This window comes from Myotis yumanensis, unplaced genomic scaffold (genome assembly GCF_028538775.1).
Source record: "Myotis yumanensis isolate MYYU_CA2020_CCGP unplaced genomic scaffold, mMyoYum1.0.hap1 SCAF_3, whole genome shotgun sequence".
NCBI lineage: Eukaryota > Metazoa > Chordata > Mammalia > Chiroptera > Vespertilionidae > Myotis > Myotis yumanensis.
In genome coordinates, this window is record NW_027223754.1 from 47,114,220 (window position 1) to 47,121,855 (window position 7,636).

A 7,636-nucleotide genomic window follows, 5' to 3' on the forward strand; every position below is an offset into this window, starting at 1 on the left:
CTCCAATTGTTTTTCTAGGTTTACCTTTTTTTTAACCCTTATCATCTTAAAGCATTCAATTTAATTTACTTTTTTATTATGTCTATTGCTTACTTTCTGCCTCATCCTGCTGGAATATAAGGTCTGTAAGGGCAGGCTTTTTATTTTACTTTATTTTTTTAGTTCTTCACAACTCAAATGTTCTGGTTCTTTGATTTATCTTTTTCTTAATTCCATTTTTGTTTTACTCAGTTATTTGCACTCCAGTCTCCCCCACACCCTTCACACTAGCCCCTGCCTCTGTCAAAATGGAAACAGATAAAGGCACATAGGAGAAAAACACCAACAGAGAACAAAAATTCTAAATGTTAAGTTAAATGCTCTTAAATTTAATTCATTTTAAGTGAAAGAAAAAGACTCAATTAATTCTAAGATTCTGGCCTCATTCTGAATTTATTACTACTCATAGTAGGGATAGAAAAATGGCAACTCCTCAGTTAATCGGCATAATTACATGCCGTGTTGTCTCATTCAGTGAGTCTCTGATTTTCCTAGGATTAATCTATTTATGCAATGAAACAATCAGAGGGAAGCCAGTCCTCACAGAATGCAGGACTCTGGATCAATGGAACTCTTTAACTTGCCTCTTTGTATTGGTAGACCCTCTAATTAAGTATTTTTAGGAATACTTTATAACACTTTTACCAACCAAAAGCCTTTAAATAGTCTTGCAAAATGAACTATGTATATAATCAACTATCGTGGCAAATCTTACTTACAAACCATTAGTAATGCAGGCCATCAACCACAGTGTCAATACATTTTGAAAGAGCCTGTAGAAAAACGTCAATTTTATAATTCCCTTTAGTGGCTTACACTGAAGAAAACATATAATATTTCTCTAAGGCTTCAAAACTGTATAAACTGTGAAAGTTCAGAAGCATACTTTGGTAAGCACCTAATCATTAGGGCTAACTCCTAATTCCTTGCATGGGAGACAGACCACAAAACCATCTCACCAAAAAAGTGGGGCAAATTCAGGAATGACATTTAAAACTAGAAAAAAAAAAACAACCTTTATTTTATTTTGATACAGAAAGCCTGTATATATATATTTATACAAGACCTTTCTCCTAACTCCCCTACCATATATATGCATATGTTTGGCATGTTTGTTCAATGATAACTTTCTGATGGATAAGGACAAATGTTTTCAAAATAAACCACGCTTGATAATATAAGGAGCTGTAATAAATTATTTTATTAAAAAATCTTGAACAATTAAAAAAAGACTTTAAAAAACAATTCCACTTTAAAGAGGTAATGAGCAACTTGCAAAAGTGACATTGTCTTAGTCGGAAATTGTGGAGTTTTTTTTTCTTAGAAAAAAAGTGCAGCTCATACAATTTGAAAGCTGAAGGAAGAAAAGATCTCATCCCATTTTCTTCAATAATTCTAAATGCTTGAGGATTATTGAAAAAATGGGATGAGATATTTATTAATGTTCACTTAGCCTAGATTTTATCTCCAAAATAACAAATATTTAACTATAGTTGCTATAAGCTGGCGTAGTCTGAGACTGAGGGTTTACTACCCCTGATTTATGGAGTTTGCGGGAGAGCTCATGGGGGAAGATAGAGTTTCAGGCAAACCGTATAGGAGTGGAGAGCTTTACCATTTGGGGTTTTGTTTCCTCCGTTAATGCCTCTAACTTTTGAGTAAAACATGGTGCCAGTGGCTTGTGGGTTAAAGTCGCCTAGGTGCCTTTTAATAAGGGCTTGACTCCAGCTCTTCTGTTAGGAATAACCTCTTTGGCTGGACCTAAAATGAGATCAGTACTCCTTAAGAAGATATATATAGCCTGCTCCTTTTCCATTGGAAACGTACTTTAACGAGTATACCAAAAATTCACACACACATTCACACACACACAGAGGCTGACTTTCTGGACCAAAATAAAATAAAGGTCTTTTTGAGTTTTAGATGCAGCTTGTGAATTCCCCCTGCTTCTTTGGTAGATAGTTTCTTTGGTGCAAGGAATTAATAGTCAGCCCTAAAGTTTGAAATGATTAGGTGGCTTCTCTGGTATTAAGTTTTAAAGAAGGCTAAAAAGAACACTCACTGAAAATTCTCTCCCAATTCCTGAGTCTTCCATAGCACTTATTAAAATCCCCTACCCATTAATCACAGCTTTGGGGGTGAGATTATCTCTATCACAGTCCTATTAAAATTCTTACATTATCTTAATAGGACAGCACACTAACTCATAAGCACATGCTAGATTTTCATATGATTAACCACATTATGTTCATGTTGATATACCTTAACTATTAACCTATTATCCTAGAAAAATAGAGTCTGAAGTACTGAAACAGGAAACAGCTAAATTTTGATGTGGGAGAACTTTGAGAAGGAGAATTTTGAATGTCAAAAATTAAGGGCAATTATTTAGCTAGCAAGCATCTTAAAATAAAGGTTGAGGCAATCGTAGGTTTGCAATTGTGAATATGTGAAACATAGTTTATCCTTGTATTATTATTTATTAATTATTTTCCATACAAACAACTGTAAACCTACTTTTCCCCACCCTGTGTTTAATATGGGAAGGGTGGAAAAATGAGTTTTTGAGAAATATGGTGGGCAAAATGGATGAAACAAAGTTTGTCTATATTATAGTTTGCCTAGCAGTGATGGCGAACCTATGACACGTGTGTCAGAGGTGACACGCGAACTCATTTTTTTGGTTGATTTTTCTTTGTTAAATGGCATTTAAATATAAAAAAATAAATATCAAAAATATAAGTCTTTGTTTTACTATGGTTGCAAATATAAAAAAATTTCTATATGTGACACGGCACCAGAGTTAAGTTAGGGTTTTTCAAAATGCTGACATGCCGAGCTCAAAGGGTTCGCCATTGCTGGCCTATGGTCAGCTTGAAAATTTGAGTAGGGAACAGGATAGACCTAATATTGCTGCCCAGATCTATAGTCTCTCTTTTTGTTAAGCCAAGATATTGCAGATATAGTTTTGTTTTAAAAATTTTCATTTGTGAAGAGTATAATTATTATAACTTTCTCTGTGTCATTTAATGATGTGGCAATGCTAAAATGTTAGTATTCTATTCATGATTAGCTTTTCTAGTAGTTAATGAAATTAAATAAGAATATAGTTAACACAGACATGTTTTCTTATATTGAATACATTAATCATAGCTCTCTTTCCTGTGCAAGACAAACTGACCCGCGGCCACACAGAAAATGCACTAGAGCTCATAGGCTTCTTTCCAATAAGTTCTGTTTCTGGTCCCACCAGTCAGAGTTGAGGACTTGACAAACCAATTTATGCTAGTTGTTATTGTAATCATGTAGTTTCATTAAATGTTACTTAAAGTAATGTTTATGAAATAAGTGTTGGAAGGAAAAATTGTTATTTCTAGGAAACTAGGATGAATGCTTTAGAAAAAGTCCCTACAGACAGTAAGATTTTTTAAAAAAATACTGTTAACTGAAATGTGTGTGGAAAACTATAAAATATTATGAAGAAAATAAGCCAAAAGTCTATAAAGACTCCCACTATTTGGCTAATATTTTACTCCCTCCCACCCCCGAAACCAATACAGGAACTTCAGGAAATATATTGGAATATGGTTTATATTTGAAGGATATGATCTAATCAATAAAATTCTAATCAGTGAAACTATATTTAAGAAAAGTCCTTGGCCCTACATCAAGGAGATTTCGGAATAAAATGCACACTTATGTGTTTTATGTTAATGTATTTAAAGTATGTAATGTTAACACAATTAGAATTCAAGTTAACCATTTTGCATTTGTTTGTATATTAATTAATGCACACTACAGTAATAGGCAAAAGTAGGTTTATAGTTGTTTGTATGGAAAATAATACAATAATCCTATATAATAAGGAGCTAGTATGCTAATTATACTGGACGGCGGAACAACCTTCTGGAACAACCAGTGGGCGGGGCCGAGAGGCAGGCAGGGCAGCGAGGACTGAGCCCCTTGCACAAATTTCATACATCGGGCCTCTACTTAATAAATAATAAAATAATGCACTGTTTCACATACTCACAACTGTAAACCTAATTTTGCCACCCCGGTATTTATAGCAAGTTGCTACTTTACATGTTAACTTTTATGAATGCTAATTCCAAGCATGCAGTATAAAAGTGATTACTTAGCATTTACCAAGTTTGTTTATAATATTTAATGTTTTAAAAAGAGTTGGGTTGACTTGGGTTTATAAAACAGTAAAGACTACTTCCTTATACCATTTCCTGAAGTTGAGCTCAGTTTGTAAGACCTGGTATATCCCAGGTGGAAGGGATGAAAATGGAATGTTCAGCAGGTATGAACTGTATGTGCTTAAGCTATTTTTATGGACTGACTGTGTCCCCTCAAAATGTGTGTGTTAAAATCCTAACTCCACAATGTGATGGTACTGGGAGGTGGGGCCTTTGGGAGGAAATTAGGTCATGAAGGTGGAGGTCTTAATAGTGGGATCAGTGCCCTTATAATATAGACCCCAGAAAACTCTCTAGCCCCTTCCACTAAGTGAACTGTGAGAACTAAATATTTGTTGCTTAAGCCACCCAGTCTATGGTCTTTTTGTTATAGCAGCCCCAACAGACTGAAACAACTGGATTACAGATAACAGGATCTACAGCAGTGTCTCCCACACTAGGCTCTCAACAGATGATGCAAGGTTTACTAACCTATGATAAAAAAAAAGAAAAATAAGGACAACGTAGTTATTTTAAAAATCCTAAATGCATTCCACTTTAAGAACTGCTGTTTACTCTAAAAAATACCCATGTTAGCCCTGGCCAATTCGGTTAGAGCTTTGGTTAGAGCCTCTACACACCTCTGCCCATCTAGAAAAGGATGTTATTATAGTGGCTATCGTTGAGAACCACATCTCCTTCTTGCTGCCATCTGTGTCTTGGCTCCATTAAGATCACAGAAAGTCCTGATAGAGCTTACTAAGCAGTCTTGTCTCTGACAGGTATGAAAACTGGTCCTTCCCTTGACCTTCCTTTAGGAGAGCCTTTCCTTGGTGAGCTTTAGCTGGTGGATGAAAGCAATGATGCAAGCAAGTATCCCAGAGCAGCTTGGTTTACATATTTAGCAATAAAACAATTTAGGGCAACGTGGCTCATAGATCAGGGGAAACTAGAAGACGAGAGAGAAATATAATATTCTGTGGATGTTTGCATTTGGCCACACCCTCTGGAATGGTTATTCTGGTGTAAAAGGGACAACCAGTAGCCTTTCTTCCTTATTTTTCCCACTAATGGGACACCAGGGACTATTGTAGTTTATCCTGCTCACTTTTAAAGTCTGTGGCCCCACATTCTTGCCTGCATATCTGAGTCCCTCTGACCTGGCCTGGAATTGTCCACGGCCTCATGCCAAAGAAGAATGTGGAACCCAATTCCTGCAATAAGACTGGCATAAAAGAGTTTATTTCCTAAGGCTGCTGTGCACTTTCAATCCAAATATATGATCATACCATGTGCAGGAAATGAGTATATTATTTCACTCTTCCTACTGCTTATACCTGAGAGCTCACTCTCATGTCCCCTTCATAAAGATGTATAGAAATTTATGCAAATATATTCATGTCATGTCAAACTACCTTTGTTTGACTGATCCGGTGACTTCCTCCCCTTAACTTTAAAAAGTGTTGAATGGCATATAGTTCTGTTTTCATTTGAAATAAATTTCAAAATAATTGAGTTTTCAGGATTTCACAGCAGTCAGTGGGACAATTGGAATAATATTATATGGCATGTTCCCATACCATTTAGCAGCTTTAATTCTCACAGGGGGTTAAGCAAAATAGAGATTATCGTTGTGTTACAAAAGTTGAAACCGAGACACGAGATGTGTCAAAACTTATTCAAGTTCTCAGCATGATCAAGTGGCAGAGACAAGAATCAAACCCAGACTCTCTGACTCCATTATGATGTATTAATTTTAATAAATTAGTTCACAAAGTCAACATGCACAAGAAATCTGAAAAATGATAATTTATTATATGCCTTCCTAATATATGAGTGAGTTAGTATAGACAGATCTCTAGTCAACTTTCTCCTTGAACACACGGATTGCTGTTGAAATGTCCCAGAGACAAGACCTTTTTCTTTCAAAGTCCCAGGGGCATGCTGCCTTAATGTTCACTTTTCTGTATCTCAAATCAGAAGTTGCCATTATGGAGAACGGTGCTGTAACGAGACCCTACCAGCAATTTCCCATAATACACCTTTCCTCTTAATCACACATCCTCATTAAAGCAGACTGAAGAAGATACCTCTGAAAACGACCTTGTGAAGCTTGTTTCCTCTTCACGATTAGCATACTGTGCGTGTATTTTGGAAGAAGGAAAAGAGAGCTTTTCCTCTCCTTGGTGGGGTTTGGCTGGTGAAGGAGAGCAGTGATATAAGCAAGCATCCCAGAGAAGCTTGTCTGACAGCGGTTCTCAACCTGTGGGTCGCGGCCCCTTTGGCGGTGGAACGACCCTTTCACAGGGGTCGCCTAAGACCATCCTGCATATCAGATATTTACATTACGATTCATAACAGTAGCAACATTACAGTTATGAAGTAGCAACAAAAATAATTTTATGGTTGGGTCACAACATGAGGAACTGTGTTTAAAGGGCCAGAAGCTTGAGAACCACTGATAGGGCAACCGGGCTCATAAACACTGGCCATCATATTGATGCCGTTCCATGCCAAAGCTCACAGTGAGAAGGGCAAAAATAAGAGACATAAGTATAACATCAAGAAGTTTTTTCATGCTTGGCTGGTGTTGCTCAGTGGTTGCGCACCGACCCGTGAACCAGGAGGTCACTGGTTCAATTCCTGGTCAGGGTATATGTCAGGGTTGTGGGCTCAATCCCTAGTAGGAGGCCTGCAGGAGGCAGCCCAGCAATGATTCTCTCTCATCATTGATGTTTCTTTCTTTTTCTCCCTCTCCCTTCCTTTCTGAAATTAATAAAATTATATATTTTTAAAAAAATTTTTTTTTCATAAAGTTAAAAATAAACATTTTTATTTCTATGGGATCTAAGTGCCCCTTTTGAAAAGATAATAATGATGGTGCTTAGGGATTGACATTTATTTTTATTAAAAAAATAAAATGAAATTCAAATGAAAAGCATAAGTAGATAGGGCTGTGAAATGCGAAAGCCTAGGATTGTGCATACCAGTGACCCCAAACCTTTTCCCCCCAAAATCTGATTTTACCTCAACACAAGTATGTCTCCGCTGACTGCTATGAAAATCTTAAACTCAATTATTTTCAAATGTATTTCAAATGAAAACAGAACTCTATGCTATTCAACACTTTTAAAAGTTCAGGGGAGGAAATAACAGGATCAAACAAAGGTAGCCTATTGCACACACTTGATGGCAAATGTGTTCCAGAGAAGTTTCCATTTTAAATTGGGGTTCAACTAGCCAGGGGGCAGCCTGCTCCCAGCTGTCTGAGGAAGGCAACAGAAACTCCAGGTTCTGCTGGACATTGGCCTAGAGGTGGATTCATACCGACCATACAAAGCATCCCTATCCTTCTAGCTATAGTGAATACCATTGCATTGCAACCTCAAAAAAAAGGGGGGGGTGTGTGAAGG